Source organism: Toxorhynchites rutilus, chromosome 2, assembly GCF_029784135.1.
Source record: "Toxorhynchites rutilus septentrionalis strain SRP chromosome 2, ASM2978413v1, whole genome shotgun sequence".
In the NCBI taxonomy this organism is placed as follows: Eukaryota; Metazoa; Arthropoda; class Insecta; order Diptera; family Culicidae; genus Toxorhynchites; species Toxorhynchites rutilus.
Window position 1 is genome coordinate 150,029,468 of NC_073745.1, and position 17,801 is coordinate 150,047,268.

At 38.5% G+C, this 17,801-nt stretch overlaps 1 protein-coding gene across 1 annotated transcript in view; it reads right to left on the bottom strand.

The window, feature by feature from the left end:
- LOC129770880 (uncharacterized) overlaps positions 1 to 17,801 on the bottom strand; it is a 273,533-nt gene that overhangs the window by 185,903 nt on the left and 69,829 nt on the right. The window lies entirely within an intron of this gene.

The following is a 17,801-nucleotide window of genomic DNA, read 5'->3' on the forward strand; positions in this document are numbered from 1 at the left end:
TTAGCTTAGTAACCATTTGTATGTATTGATTGCAGTTTGCATGTATTTGCAATGGCGATTTCCCCAGACACCTTGGTTTACAAGTCTTTATAGGTAATCAGATTTCAGTCGGAACAAAAATACTCCCGACCTGCATGAATTTGCAATCCCAATTTCCCTGGACACCTTGTTTCTGAAGCCTGTGTTGGGGAAACATATTTTAGTCGGAACAAATTGCCCTCGACTTGCATGTATTAGCAATGCCAATTTTCCCTCGCTCCATGGATTTGAAGTCTGTGGTAGGGAAACACATTTCAGTCGGAACAAAAATGCCCCCGAATTGCATGTATTTGCAATGCTAACTTTCCCACGCTCCTTGGACTTGAAGTCTGCGTTAGGGAAACGCATTTCGGTGGGAACAAAAGCTGCCCCTACTTTCATGTATTTGCAATGTCGATTTCGCCAATGCTGCTTGGTTTTGAAGTCTGTGTTAGGGAACATATTTCGGAGAGAACAAAAGTCCCCCTACTTTCATGTATTTTCAATTCCGATTTCCCCAACGCTGCTTGGTTTTGAAGTCTGTGTTGGGGAAACCATAAATCGGGCCAATCAAAACGAGGCAGTTAGGGCGTTTAGATAACGCTTAACATTTTACAGTTATTCAATTATTTATCTAATGAAAAATGACATTTTATTAATTGCGATAGATGCGTAGAAATATTCCCTATCAATTGATGCAAACATCTTTCCGATCCAGTAGAAAATGTTCGAGTTATAAGCATTCGAAATCTAGCATTTTTTCCTGCATGTTCAGTGTTTATGTTTTCATTTTACCCCCCATATATTCCGGTTAGACGTAGTCCCACGTCAAAAAAGCCTCTCTGGTATCGAGATATGTATATATAAGAAATCCTCTGCTTCCAAGAATAAGTCGCAGGAGGGTTGTGTCCGAGACACGACCGCATAGTTGACGTAGGATTTCGTTAAGCTATCTATTGATTTTGGATATGTTTGAAAAATTACATCGTTAAACTCTTTATTAATGTTTCTATTAGGGAACACATTTCGGTAGGAACAAAAGTTCCCCTACTTTAATGTATTTGCAATGTCGATTTCCCCCAGGCAGCTTGGTTTTGATGTCTCTGTTAGGGAACACATTTTGGTAGGAATAAAAGCTCCCCCTACTTTCATGTATTTGCAATGCCGATTTCGCCCAGGCAGCTTGGTTTTGATGACTCTGTTAGGGAAAACATTTCGGTAGGAACAAAAGCTCCCCCTACTTTCATGTATTTGCAACGTCGATTTCCCCCAGGCAGCTTGGTTTAGATGTCTCTGTTGGGGAACCACCGCATGTGTAGTCAATTTCGACCAATCAGAAGTGGGTATTGCTGTTAGTATAGGAGTTGAGATATTTCAATTGTTCGATAGTTAGTTTCATGGCATATATTATTTTCTTCAATATAAAAAATTGTTATGTAGTGCCGAAATCGATTGACGCAAAAATTTCGTCAATCCATCATGAAATGACTGAGCAATAAACGTTTGAAATTGGACAATTTTCACGATGTGCTCGATTTTCGATTTTCAATTTGTACCCCAATATATTCCCGAAAGACGTAATCCTACGTCAAAAATATAAAAAATAGCGCCCTCTAGTCCAAAGCCATGACCAACAATGAAAAACTACTACAATCAATAAAAACGAATATAAAATTCATTATCAAGTTCAATATCAAGTTCAAAAGGCTAGCGCATTGGCTTCAATTTGATATGTTGATCATCTGGTTCAAAAGTTAAGAAATTTTGAAAAAAATCATTTTTGAAAAAAGGGGAATAATTGATTCTCCGGAATACACCCTAAAATGGAAATGGGCACCCTTATGAAAAAAATGATAGACCAACAGTTTTCAATAAGGAGCAAAACTACCACTTTTCACGAAAATCTGAGATCCACTATATCGGTTTGGCATCGAATCGCTGTCTCTGATAGTGGTGAAATATGGTTATGAAAAACGACGTAGCATTGGAAGAACAAAGCTTCTATGAGATACAGAATCAGAGGCATTGATGTACCTGTTTATCTCAATACTTCAAGCTACCTCAGACTACATGCACGATGTTCTCGTAACGTCTTTCGATAGGAAGCGAGAGCTTATGCGAGGTCAGAATAGCTAAAGTAAAATTTACAATAATTTCTAAAAATATGTTTAGAAAAAAAGGGAATGAACAACGCGGAAAAGAGCCTGTGTGTCCATACATTTCAGCAAAAAACTATTCCAATTAAGTTAGATAATTATTAGTTAGGTTAGGCTCTAATACATATCTATTTCGTGCCATAAATGAATTTCCGAAAATTCAGGCGACAAAACAATGAACTAAACAGAAGCATTACTATTGCCGTTATGAGTAATCCAGTTTACCCTAACATTCCTTGTTATCACATTCGCAATCAAGATCCATCAATGATGACCGAGAAACGAAAACTATATCAATTCATGTGTACAGACAAACAGAAACTCAATTCATCTCCGAAAACTTGGATTGCGTAGCTGTATTGCGAGCAATTGGACCAGAGATAATTGTCTAATTGTCCGTGTCCTATTTTTCCACTTGTGATTTTTATCAAAGAAACCTCATTTTGGATCTCAACTTGGACTGCTGTCCTATAACTTTTCCCTCTATTTTTGTTACAGCGTAAAATAACGTAACGCAACGGGTTGTGTATCAACACCACAACAATCACCGACCAACGACCTAATCTATTCCCAGAGATAGCATCTCTCCACAATAGCGGAAACATAGAGAACAAGTATCCAAAAAGACAGAAGTATTTCTTAGTTACTTTCATTACATTCTATACCGAGTCCCGAAAAATGGAAACAGACCTCAAAACAAGCCAATCGCGGATAAGATAAATAAAGATCTGCCCACCGTTGGAAGTGATTTACCAACTTCACGCTGGAGGCACAAACGTTCGAGTGGAACGTTACCGTTCCACTGGAATGTATGGCTTTACGAGCAGTAGCCACTGCGTGTTGCTGTTTACGATTTGGTGAGTTGTAAGAGAATAATGGGTTGGTGTTCAATATTCATATATATCCCTCGAGCAAGCACGCAACTTGTAATGAGGTGAGAAAAATGGTGAAATTGAATCGTCTGAATAACGCCTCCTAGGCTCCTAACTTTTTGAATACATATTATGTCATCCTTTGGACCTTTGCCACGTGGTTTGAATGTGAACCGGGTCTTTTCAAACCACGAATGTGAACCCGGTCCTCTTTCGTTTTACTCATATTTTTATTTTTATAAGCAATTACACACTAGAACAGTTTTTGTATCAGTTATAATTGCCGACCATGTATATTGCAAATGCTCTGAATATTTTCTGCGCCATATTTTATTAATCTCCGAAACATTCTCGAACATTTTCACATCGAAATGTCTATTTACTCTCAATAGTAATTTCTATAGTATAGATTTAGTGTAAAGCGGCATGAGAATTTTTATTTCATTTGAGGCAGTTTTTTTAAATTACACTAAATCGCTTAGAGAAAAGCCAGATTATAATAATACGCATTGCATTATCCCCAAACAGATAAATTAGTCACCCGAAACAGACCATTTTCCCTAACTTGCTGTCATCATAGAAGAATATCACCCTCACTTGTCGTCAACTAAAAAGGGGCAATAACCAGCTCGTGACACTTGTCGAGCAATTTCAACTAACATCAAGATTTGAAAATAAATTTAATTTAATCGCCAATTGCGGCAGAGTTATATTATCGTCGACAGAAGAATAGAGCTTGGAACGGGATCATCGAAAAACGGCTTATATCGCATTGAGGCAACATGTCACGTAAGACCAATTTGGATGACCGAATCGTCCAGACGAATCCAAGGAAGTAGCCGCTCGATTACTACACACACGCGCTCACCTCAACCGTTAAGTTACGACCACCCGCGTTAGACAGTGATTCTCTAGATAGTACTAAAACAGTAAATAATAGAAGACTTTCGTTTCCGCATTTTCTTTCTACGTATTCCACATGTATATTTTGGACACCACAAGGCCTTAACAACATACGGGTATTTTTTATATCAACCATTCCATGCCAAACCGATATAGTGATTCTCAGATTTCCGTGAAAAGTCGTATTTTTGTTCTGTATCGAAAAACATTAGACCCGTATTTTTTTATTATTCCACACTAGCGGCCGATTTCCATTTTATGGTTTTCTAATTTTTCCCCTTTTTTACAAGTTTACAAGATTACTAGTGTTTTCGTAATTGGGATGTTGTTGTCTCCAATGCTCTGTACGTGTGCCGAAGGAAACATGATTAAACGTTGACATCGGCGTTTCTGAGGAACAGGTATAGATGAAGCAGAAGATCAGGATCACGGCTACCTAAGATATCCCGGACGGGGATATCCGATTGTCTGCCTTGTGCTCTCAGTGTTCTAGAGAGCTTAGAGCGAGCAGCATGGAACCGGATACACGACCAGACAACATGCTCGATGTCGTGGTAGCCATCGCCACAATCACAAAGATTGTTTGCTGCGAGCCCAATGCGATAGAGATGCGCGTTTAGGTTGTAGTGATTGGACATAAGCCGAGATATCACGCGAATGAAATCACGACCTACATTCAATCACTTGAACCATGCACTCATCGGGATAATCGTGTGTAACCAACGACCGAACTCATCTTCACTCCACATGCGCTGCCAACTAACGAGTGTGTCCTGACGAGGAATGTGAAAAAATTCATTATAGGCAATTTGCCTTTCAAAAAGTGTGCCTTCTGAAGCGCCCACCTTAGCTAGCGAGTCCGCTTTCTCATTCCCCGGAATCGAGCAATGAGAGGGAACCCATGCTAAGGTAATCTTGAATAATTTTTCGACCAAAACACTCAATAGTTGTCTTATTCTTGTTAGGAAATAAGATGAGCGTTTATCAACTTTCATTGAGCGGATCGCCTCTATTGAGCTGAGACTGTCTGAAAAAAATAAATAATGGTCGATGGGCAGTGTTTCAATGATCCCTAGAGCATAGTATATCGCACCCATTTCAGCGACATACACGGAACAAGGATCTTTGAGTTTGAAAGAGGCACTGGAATTTTCATTGAAGATGCCGAAGCCAGTGGACCCGTTTAGGAATGAACCGTCAGTAAAGAACATTTTATCAGATCTAACTTTACCCCCATATTCTGCCGAAAATATAGGCGGAATAGAATCTGAGCGTAGATGATCTGGGATTCCATGGATTTTTTGTCGCATGGACAGATCAAAAATGACAGAGGAATTGCAAAAGTATGGGAAGCAAACTTGGTTGGAGATGCCTTGTAAAGGGTGCACGTCGTGGGTAAGGTACTCATGGTATAAAGACATAAAACTTGACTGAGGAGTCAGTTGGAGTAGATTTTCGAAGTTATCAATCACCAATGGATTCATGATCTTGCAACGGATGAGAAATCTGTAGGATAATTCTGTGAACCGAAGAGTAAGTGGGGGTACTCCTGCCAAAACTTCGAGACTCATCGTATGTGTCGAATGCAAACACCCCATGGCTATACGCAAGCAACGATATTGTATCCTCTAAAAATAGAATGATGTTGTAAAACGTTTCAATCAGTGTAATTAAGTGCCATTTCAGAAGTGATTTTTCGACAGTGTTTTTTCTCTCAAACATGCATGATAAATTCGATCGTTTCTATCAGCCAAATTAAAGCAAATTTCAAATCGCTTTACAATTTGTTCTTTAACAACACAAAAATTGTGGTTTTCAGGGTACTTGGAATAAAATTACAACGGATGTTAGAGAAATATCAATGTGGTGTCAAAGACCGAATTATGAAGCGGTTTCAGTGTTTCAAATAATCATTTTCATGTTTTTTACTTAACATAACTTACATAACTCCCCTAATGGAAACATTTTCCACTTCATTGTACACCGAATTCTGCCATCGTTCTAAAATAAATCGTGCTAGATAGAGTGCTTTTTGAATTAGAGTCAGTTTTAGGTAAACAGTTTGAGTTCAGGAAAAGTTCAATGACTAGTTCTAAGTAGTGTCCCTTTTGAATAAGAATCATTTTAAGGGTGTATTCTAGTCTAGAAAGTCCTGTATATTGGCGACGTTGTAATTGACACAATAATAATGAAAAACCATCTACCACATATTTTATTATTTTTAATTTTATGTTCTTCAGAAGATGTTTCAGTACGAAGGGTTCAACGATGATGAGATTCATCATTATTTAAATCTGAATAAATAAAATCATAGAAGGTCTACAGCAGTTTGAACAGAGAGTACGATACAGTATCAAATGCATGTAACCCGAAACTAAATTATTATGACCGCTCACGTTCTCCAAGTTCTGGGTATACTTTACGAGAATATCACCTGAAGTGTCTGAAGCCGCACATCGGGAAACTAGTCAAGGAATGCCTGCACGAAGATTTGAAATTTAATTCATTTATCGACATCTTTGACACAAAGTCACACAGATCGGTCACAGACACTTAATTCTATTTTAAAAAACTACACGTCAAAATCGGAATCTCTACAAACTTCATTAAAAAGACCGCATCATCTGACGAGGGGTAATGTGGCTATTGCGGTATCTGGGAACCCATAAAAGGCTACACCCAAACTAGCGTTGACAGAAAACATTTTATCTTTGGCAGAAATGATGCAATTTAGTGTGCTGGAGATTCAAATGCGCAAAAAATTAGCTGTTTTAAAAGCTTAAAAATGGATTGTATGTATGCGTGCAGAAATCTCTTCCTGTTTTCTTTTCTCATTTCATTTGGGTTTGTGCAAAAAAAAAAAGTCCATACGACGTCAATGGGGATCGAACCAAGGCCAGTTGAAATGCAAAGCTGTTTTACACGACCACGCTATCCACATGGCTAATGATTCTTCAGCAGTTGTTCAGCAAATACGGGATAATATTGAACCTGATTATAAAAAGAAGTTGGGAAGTGTTTTCTAAGAGTAAAAAAGGAGCGCATGAAGGAGAACAATATCTATCTCGGTCTGGGCCGTGTTTGTGACAAAATATGCGGAAAGCTTATTTGTCTTTTGTTTCGCTCGCTCGTATTAATCTTATATTGCTGTACCATGTATATTATACAAATGCTTACCAGTATTTGTGAGTCATGACATTTTCTGTTATTTTTTTTATCCCATTTATTTATTTTAGGCTCATTAGCATTTTAGCTGTAACATAGCCAAATTTTAATCGTGTACATGTCACATGGTTATCATATCTATAATTAGCACATTACACAGTTGCCATTCGCCAGTATTCCTTCTATACCATTGCTTATGGTACATTTACACAGTAGCCATTTAGGCGTAAGAGTATTCTTTCTGTTCTTCCATTATCCAGTTAGAGAACCGGACAGCGGAGACAGTTGATTGATCATTGTTAAGTTATTTATAGAACAGCAGCCCGATGTGTCTTGCAGAGCAGAGCAGTTGTATGGATGAATCGACCTTATTCCGACCGTGGATCGATCTCCATCGCTGATGATTGTTGCGTGGACGTAGTTATTCTGTAACAACACAAAGATGGTCAATGAGGGCCCTGAGTTTTGAACTCACGATCAATTGCTTACTAAGCGAACGCGCCACCAATGTGACTACGGAGGCCCCCTATTTTCTGTTATGTTATGTCTCATTTAATGTCATAAATCGGGATTATTATTATTATTATTATTATTTATTTCTTTGTTCATCTGACAAATGTCTTAATGAAAATAAACATAAAAAACAAATTTTAAAATACAAACATTAAAAACAAAACAAAACATTAAAAAACACGAATGCGTCCAATCCTTTGACGAAATCTGGTAGACGACTCTCCAAACTCGAACAGATCTTCTACTATCGAGAAAGCACGAATCATTCCCGTTACAGGTTCATTATGACCAAAACTAGAACGGTGTGTCGCGGGCTGTAAAAGGCTTGTTGAGCGAAGAACTCTGGATGGCGCACGCATATTGATGCGGGAAAGCAGCACGGGTGAGTCAATTTCATCGTTGAGTATCTTGGCGACGAGCGTACATTGTTGATGTTTCCGTCTTCGCTCAAGAGTATCCAACCCTAGCAAGAGACATCTGTCAGGATAAGGCGGAAGATTCTGAGGACAGCGCCATGGCAGGGAGCTGAGAGCACGACGAATAAACATTTTCTGTACTCGTTCAATACGTAGGATCCACGATAGTTGATAGGGCATCCACACTACAGAAGCATTTTCAAAAATAGGGCGCACTAATGAACAATATAGCGCCTTCAAACAATAAGGATCCGTGAATTCTCGGGAGATCCTCAAGATGAATCCAAGTAGGCCTTGGAAGCTAACATCGAGCGATGTATGCTGAAAGTAAGCTTCGGATCCAGTATCACACCGAGGTCGTTCACTGTGAGGCTCAAACTACAGACGAGAATCACCCGGCATACTTATTCACTGCTCACGTTTGCACGTCCTACCTAGAGATCGGTCCGTGATCGAAAGAGGACCGTGCTACAACGTGTCAGATCTTCTCGACACAATGACGTGTTGCCAGCACACGTGATGCTGACCTCCTAAACGAGCTACTTTCATCGAGGGGTATATTTAGCTCACTCACATTCACCTGATTGACACGGGCCATCACATGGTTTTCCAGAGAGTAGTCAAAGGATATTGGTTCCTTCTTGCGATGAAATGTCATGATAACACATTTGGCAATGCTTACTGTCATTTTGTTCAATTGACACCATACCCAGAAGCTGTTGAGCAAGCTTTGTAACTGACGGCAATCCTCAATGCATTTAACGGTGAGAAAAATTTTCAAGTCATCTGCGTAGATGAGAACACAACCTGGTTTCAAAAATGTGGTGACGTCATTGTAAAAAATGGCAAACAATGACTAAATGACTAAACATGAGCTAAAAATCAATTTTGGGTGTAGTATTGCGAAGCTGGCGGGCAGGAACATTCAATTCGTTAAACGAGGACAGCATGATATGGAGCCCAAATTTGTACTTCATATTCAAGAATAGTACGAACCAACAAACAATGCAATCTTTTTAACCGTGACTGGAAAAAATCGTCCCAGAAAACAACTGCAACAAAAACAACCGCTCAGTGTAATGTGTATAAGTGGGCCAGAAAAATTGTGACGCGAGAAAAACATCATGAGTATAAATGCCTCACAGAAGAAAAACGTTATTTCTATTATAAATTATTTGTTTCGTTTTCGTTTTTGAAATTTATTCTGAGGTCAATGTAATGGGGGTAGAGCCGCCAAGATGACGCAATCCGAGTCGACCGGCCGTCGGGAGCGGCGCTCTCTTGCAAGCAAACCGGTGGTCTACTGATTGCCCGGTTAGTTTGAAACATAGGATACGATCCTTTAGTCTTTGTCTTATACATTATGTTTGCCTGGTTAATTTTTTGTTTTGAACTATAACATTCATTGCAATTCAAAACTATTTCACTCTGATCTGAAAAAAAATCACAATTATAGGTATTCTGGTTTGGACATTTAGCGCGCTAAATCATAACTTGTATACTCGCGCACGGTATCACAGACCGTCTTATACGACGGTTTCCGGTGATTCTGCAACAAAAACAAGGTATAATTGGGCAATTGGGCATCAATTCAAAAAATTCGGAAGGTCATGGCATGATTTAATGAATAGGGGCTTCTAATTCTGGACTGATCAGCTTATTTACCAGATCAAAATCCTGACAAGAACTTATGAGAGGAGATTGTACGAATAGTAGATGCAGCTAACAAGTAGTATCCTCTGCGTAGGACGAGATACACACTACGACATGGTAAAGTTTGTAAGGAAGTGAGAGTTTTTCCATCTGGTTCTATAGTTATTAAACGCGTTTTTGTTTTTTGAATGTTTGTTTGAATAAAGCTCAAATTGCAAGTCTTATAAATGAAGATAGTTATTGTATTCTATACCATACACTTCAATTCATCCGACTTCTCACATATCTCTGGAAACTCAGAAAATGGAGTGGTTCTATAGTTGAGAAACGCAGTGTAGTAAAAAAAATGGGTATGGGTAAAATGGTTAAAAATTTGAAGTAACCACTATCAAAACACAAATTTGAGCTCCATACCATGTTGTCCATGTATCACGAATTAAAATGATCCATAGACGATTCGTCATATTTACATTACCTCGGTCGTCATGGACCCGTCCTGACAACCTACTTCAGTGTGGGTACATGTGCGCGTTCATCGGTCTAGGGTTTACGCTATCGAGTTGTCGTACGATTTTTGGAAACTCTTCATATTTGACATCTGCTTCAGGACTTCCCTGTCAGTTACGCAACACGAACTTTTTATTAACTTCCTGGCACAGCACTGCTTATGTTTACAACTCTGCTGACTTTTTAATGTTGTGTGTAATGATTACGTTACCGTCGGCAGAAAAATTTACATGACTAGAACACAACGTCGGTAATCAACCGGTATGATTTTATGTCAAAGATAAGGACAAATAATCGGTTTACCTGTGAAACGAATTTAAGGTGGAAACAGAATGCCGCGTTGTGCGTTGCTTCTCATCAGCTGTCATTGCTTGCGTTTTGTACTTAAACATTCGCGCGACGCAGTCTGTTGATTTGCAGTCACAATCTAGCATTCGCGTCACCACTTTTCATGTAAACAAAAACAAAATAAAATTCGTATGAAAATCTTTTTCTTGTTTTGTTCACGGATCAGTTGAATGTTTTTGAAAACAACACATTTTGATATATCCGCGTTGGCGGCATTGAGCTTCGTTTACTAGTTTAGGAAAGCGTGAAAGAATAGCTGATTTTCAGTCGGAATGAACACGTTTTCAAAATTAAAATTATGAATGAAAATTAGCTTTTCCATATGAAACTAGTATTCTATTTAAATGAAAAACATTTTTGTTTGCAGGTGGTGAAAAAGTTTCATACGAAAATTGTTTATGAAGCCAACTCTATATTATGATGAAAAAATTCAGCAACAATGTTGGAATTGTTTACCCATTTGGTTGAATTAAAGTCACAAACACGTGTTTCAAATAATAAAATTACATGATGTGAATATTTTCATTCAAATTTTAAAAATCGGCTTCGTGTCTTCTAATTTGATGGAGATTACACTAACGAGTTTGGGACCCAAATTATGGCCCTAATTTGAAGTTGCCACTAGACGTCGACACCATGCCATTGTCATCGCGAACTCGGCGCAAGCAGTTTAGAACAAATGTTAGCGTTTAGTACAACGATGCTAATGACGCAACGCATTATTGTGTTCAACTAAATGGAAATACACATATTTAAAATGAAGTGTCAAAGCACAATTGTCGCAACACGACGCATAGCGCGGCATTCTGGTTTCACCTTTACTGCCCCCGACAAACCTTCTTCTTCTGTACAGAAACCTACTTCTTATACATGTCCTCTTTGGAATCCTTCCGTAGTACCTGCTTCATAATAGTCCAGTATTTTTCGATGAATCTTAGTCCCGGTGCGTTGGTGGGGGGTTCATGTCCTTGGGTACGAAAGTGACCCCGTTGGCTTCGTACCACTCCAGGACATCCTTCGAATAGTGGTACGAAGCTAGATCCGGCCAGAAGTTGGTGGGGTTCTTGTGCTGCTCCAACAGAGGAAGCAGCCGCTTCCGCAGATACTCCTTAAGGTAGATCTGCCCATTTACCATGTTTTGCCGTTCGTCACGATTTGGAGCCTTCTGATTTTTGTACGCATGAGGATTTTCCAGGTGCTTACGCAAAAACAATTCGCGACGTTGCTTTTCGGGTGACGCCATTATTTTCCAATTTTCGAAAAACTGACAGCGATAAAAAATACTATTCAAATTAGAAAATTCAAATTGTAGAAAATTACCCAATGGGTAATTTTCTACAGCGTTTTTCCGTGAATCAATAAGGACGCCCTTTATACTATCATGATCATTTAATGCTGTTGATTTGTCTTGAAATAAAATTAAAAATGTGGTATGCTATCAGTAAGATCAATAGAATCTTCGAAATTTTTTCAGACATTGTTGACACGCTTCACAAAGGTTTCGTTCCCTACATTTTTTTTCGAGTGAGAAATTAACTCGGAATCACAATGTGTGAGTCGTTATCAACAAATGAAGTGTTATGACAAAATGCATAACGGCGTCTGAACCATGCCACATTAAAAACACAACATCTCATGCACCTATTAAAAAAAAGTGAAAATAATTTTACGAGACTTGACATCTCTGGTTAATTGCCTCCGCCCACGAGATGTGAGATAAATTTCATCTCTGGGTCATAACAGTCACCGTACGGATTAAGCCATATTGTTTCAGTTTTCAGATCTACTGAACTATGTTGTTTCAGATGCGACTGTTGGCGGACAACAAAAAACGACAACTATCGCACGTCCTCAAGCATTGGATTAGCATGTCTCATATGTGCAAAACTCCACTCCCCTACGAGAAACAATCAGTCAAAATTCACATGCCCAGCAGCATTGTGGAAGAAAGCAAGCATGAAACAGAAAGTAATTAAAAAGATAAACCTGTAGTAGAATTTTTATCGTTTACATTAGCATTTTTCATTTTGAAGTCTTGTTATGTCTCGTTATTCAAGTCTAATGCAATGAAAGCATACAGTACGGAAGCTACAAGTTATTATTATGTCAATCATCGCCAGAAACTTCAAGAACATATTTCTATTCTCATAGTACATATTCCATTCTAAAGTGAATTCTGAGGATCAACATGATCGATTATATCAAAATTGAGTTAGAACAATCAATTCTCTTCAACCGTGGAATGAAATGAAATGAAGTTAGTTCTATCCAGATCTCGCAGCGAGCAATTATTTTTTGAAATCTATAAATATCACCCGAATTATTACTTCATTGTCAACATACTTCTGAAATTAATTGCAACCCATAGCTCTGCCATTTTCAAAACCAAAAAACAGGAAGTGGGTTATATGTATGGTATAACCGCAAGGGTGACGTAGGACTATCGTTGATTTAGAGATCATTTGTTTGAAGTTGAATCTAAATCCATTCTGAATGAATGAATAAATGAATATTTGGGGGACTTCGAAAACGAGAGCGTTACGTTGGAGGCACAAGGTTTTATGCATCCAATATAGGATACGAAAAACCTTGTTCTGAAGAATAATCTTCAGAAGCTAACCTACTAACTGTACTTTATTGACAAATCACAAACCCAAATGTATTATATGGATATTTTAAGGATAAAAAACATTAAAATAAACTCTTTCGCTTGAATGTAATTTTCAATTCCAAGGGGAACTGGCAGATTATTTTCCAGCAACGATAAGATATTTCCACATTTTCCTCGATACTGGAAGCCCACCAGTGGTTAATACTAACTCGATAACCACCTGTTAATAGTACTTGATTGAAAAATATTTGGTCACAGTGTTACATGGATAGAAAACATTCAAATAAACTCTTTCACATGAATGTATTTTTGAATTCCCAGAGGAACTGGCAGATTATTTTCCAGCAATGATTAGATCTTTCCGGAACTTTCTCGATGCTGAATGGCATCCAAACGGCAAGAATTCTGCGCTTGTATGTGTCGATCCTTCGCCGTCCACCTCCTCCAGCACGTTAGGCAACGATGCTGTCTTGTCGATGTCCTCACGAAAAATTAATGTGTCTCACCACCAGAATATCGCTTAAGTATGCTTTTTGTGTGTGATTGAATCGAGAGAAGGTGTGGTTTACGATGGCAATTTGGATGGCAAACTAGAGGGGAATGAACTCTCTGAGCTCGTAACTTTCGGCGACTGAGCAATAATCGATTGCGGGCGCATACAATATTGGATACGGAAATATCCTACTGATTGGGAAGAATAATCTTCAGAAGCTATCCTGTTAATTGCGATTGATTGAAAAATCACAAAACCAAATGTATTTGGTCACATGGATAGAAAACATTAAAATAAACTCTTTCACATGAATGTATTTTTAAATTCCCAGAGGAACTGGCAGATTATTTTCAGTAACGATCAGATATTTCCACATTTTCCTCGATACTGGAAGCCCACCAGTGGATAATGCTAATTCAATAACCATCTGTTAATAGCACTTGATTGAAACATATTTGGTCACAGTGTTACATGGATAGAAAACATTCAAATAAACTCTTTCACATGAATGTATTTTTAAATTCCAAGAGGAACTAGCAGATTATTTTCAGTAACGATTAGATATTTCCACATTTTCCTCGATACTGGAAGCCCACCAGTGGTTAATGCTAACTCGATAACCATCTGTTAGGCTAGGCACAAATTGAGAAGCGTATAGCGCTCGTAAGCGAACGCGAGACTACCAACACGACTCATACGTGCCACAAACGTAGCGTGGTGGAGCGCATATTGAGTCGCAGTTTGTTGTAAATAACATGCCACTCGCATTCAATGACTGATTAACACAGAGTTGCGCGATATATTTATTTACTAACACAATCACCCGACCAGTACAGCCATACAGTGTTAAACCCACGGCGCTATATGATTGTTTACCAACACAACTACCACAACCGGCATGACCAGCACGAGCAACTGTGGTTCAGCCACAGCGTCGCGCGAGTCGTGTCTCACGAGCGCTCCACCATCTCGCGTCATCTGGCCAATTTGCGCCCTTCTATCTGTTTTTATTAGCCACAAAAACAGGCGCTATATCGCGCCAAGTTACTCGCGCTATATGCGTCTCAATTTGCGCCTTGCCTTAATAGCACTTGATTGAAACATATTTGGTCACAGTGTTACATGGATAGAAAACATTCAAATAAACTCTTTCACATTAATGTATTTTTAAATTCCCAGAGGAACTGGCAGATTATTTTCAGTAACGATTAGATATTTCCACATTTTCCTCGATACTGGAAGCCCACCAGTGGTTAATACTAACTCGATAATCACCTGTTAATAGTACTTGATTGAAAAATATTTGGTCACAGTGTTACATGGATAGAAAACATTCAAATAAACTCTTTCACATGAATGTATTTTTAAATTCCCAGAGGAACTGGCAGATCATTTTCCAGCAATGATTAGATCTTTCCGGAACTTTCTCGATGCTGAATGGCATCCAAACGGCAAGAATTCTGCGCGTGTATGTGTCGATCCTTCGCCGTCCACCTCCTCCAGCACGTTAGGCAACGATGTTGTCTTGTCGATGTCCTCACGAAAAATGAATGTGTCTCACCACCAGAATATCGCTTAAGTATGCTTTTTGTGTGTGATTGAATCGAGAGAAGGTGTGGTTTACGATGGCAATTTGGAAGGCAAACTAGAGGGGAATGAACTCTCTGAGCTCGTGTATTTGGCCACAGTGTTACATGGATAGAAAACATTCAAATAAACTCTTTCACATGAATGTAATTTTAAATTCCCAGAGGAACTGGCAGATTATTTTCAGTAACGATTAGATATTTCCACATTTTCCTCGCTACTAGAAGCCCACCAGTGGTTAATACTAATTTGATAACCACCTGTTAATAGCACTTGATTGAAACATATTTGGTCACAGTGTTACATGGATAGAAAACATTCAAATAAACTCTTTCACATGAATGTATTTTTGAATTCCCAGAGGAACTGGCAGATTATTTTCCAGAAATGATTAGATCTTTCCGGATCTTTCTCAATGCTGAATGGCATCCAAACGGAAAGAATTCCGCGCGTGTATGTGTGTGTAGCTTCCCGGGGAACCGTTTGTGGCATCACTCTCCTCCTGATGGATTCCCTTCTGGCCTAGGGTGCACAAACAGGCTCTTGGTGACACCGTTCATCCGCGCTTTCATGATAAACGAAGAGCTTCACCACAACAGCGACAACATGCTCCAATCGCTGTTCAATTAGAACTGAGTGGATTTCCGAGCGCCGCTCGCTTGTATACCGATTGGTGATTTCAATAGCCTGTTTTGAAAGCAATTTTAAGACTATTGAAACAAGTTTTTGGATCAAAAAGTAACAAGTATAGAACGCGTAGATATTTTATCTTTCGAATGAAGTGTTTATCATACCATTTCGTTCAGTTGTTTAGGAGCTATTAACGCTCAAAATCTCGGTCTCCGGCGTAACGCTTTCGTTTTCGAAACTTTGATTTTACACCCCGGTATAGAAATGAAAGACGTAGTCCTACGTCAAAATACCAAACCAAGTCCTTTTCGAATGAAATGAGTTGAGTAATATTTTCTCCCTTGTTTTTTTTTTATTTAAACCGTTTATTTTTACAGGCTCAGTTACATAGGTTTAAAGGAGCCGAACTCCTTTTTTCTCACTCGTTGATTCAATTGGTTTGGTCTTAATGATGGTCTCAATAACGTTTCATCAAACATTCATATGAATCATGTTTGATAATTGCTGAACGATTACTTGATTACCGTTCCTATCAAGTCGCAACCTGCAGCATCGATTCATTCTCGTCAACGCGCAGTCTGTCGGAATGAGAAGCCTTTGCGCAATAAAAAGGCTCTTAAAAACACAGCTGAGCAGAGGGCACATCATTACTCTCATCTTGCCAGGCGGATGTTTTGGATGCAATCGAGAGGTGTATCTCTGGCCAAATGTGCCACTGTTCACGGTTGCACCTGAGTGCTGGAGCACATCCCGGTGATTCGCTACTTTTGGCATGTTCAACGGGCACAGTGAATTCCATGTCAAGCCGTGCAACCCCGAGTGTTTTGTTGATTATCATCATCGGTATGATAACTGTTGTAGCCTCAAAAGGAGTAGGATGGAATTACGGTAAACGTGGAAGAGTCCCCAGGTTGAGTTGACAGCTGCAAATACGTTGACTACACAGCCCATTTATTGCGCGAGTTAATTGAGCTGTTCTCTTGCTATCGGCAGCTTGTATTTTTTTCGCTAATGCGTTCTGAATTGAGACGCTATATAATCTGACGGATATGTTCGCATGCAATCAATTAATTTGGTGCCAGAGGTGGTTTTCTAACTAAGAGGTGGAACATCAATTGCCAAATCGATTAACTCCATAAAACAAGATGTTGAGAAAAATGATGAAATATTATATGTTTTATTATTATTTATTATTCAATGGCTAAAAAGATTTTGTCATTCAGTGGTGTTAATATTTATTATTAAAAAAATTGTTTTGAATATATGCAGTAAGGGGCTAATCAAGTGCTTTGATACTAAAATTTAATAATATTCAAAAAATAGAGTTAATCGATTTCGCAAGTGAAGCGTCCATTTATTAAAACAATACTGAATATAACGAATGTAAATGTATTCTGTGAAATTTCTCGTGGTAGTGTACAGCATAAATGATAATTTTGGAAAAAATATCATACGGTTCTCAGTCCAAATATGTACTTTCGGACAATCATTTTCGTTGGATTTCCCTAAACCCGGTATCGATTATGGATTGAGTGAATAAACGTTCACAAATGTTTAAGAGTTTTGCTCATATACTGTATACTTCATTAGAATTCGATTGCTTCGAAAAACTGTGAATCGAATGAAGTGTTGCTTAAATTCTCCTCCCAATGGTCATTCTATATTAACAGTTTGTTTTAGTGTTAAAGCGTCATTCGAATTGAAAGAGAAAAATATAAAAATCTTATGCTTTACGTAATTCATGAAACTAAATGAAACTTCTCAATTCACAACCGACTTTTAGCTTCATTCGTAAAAAGCTTTTACCATAAAATTCATCAAACTTTCGTATCTTTCGGACAATCATTGCATACCCTCCCCGATGTTGGATGGTAGCATTGAAAAAGCTCCCCAACATAAAACTTCAGCCGATATCGCCAATATCGACTA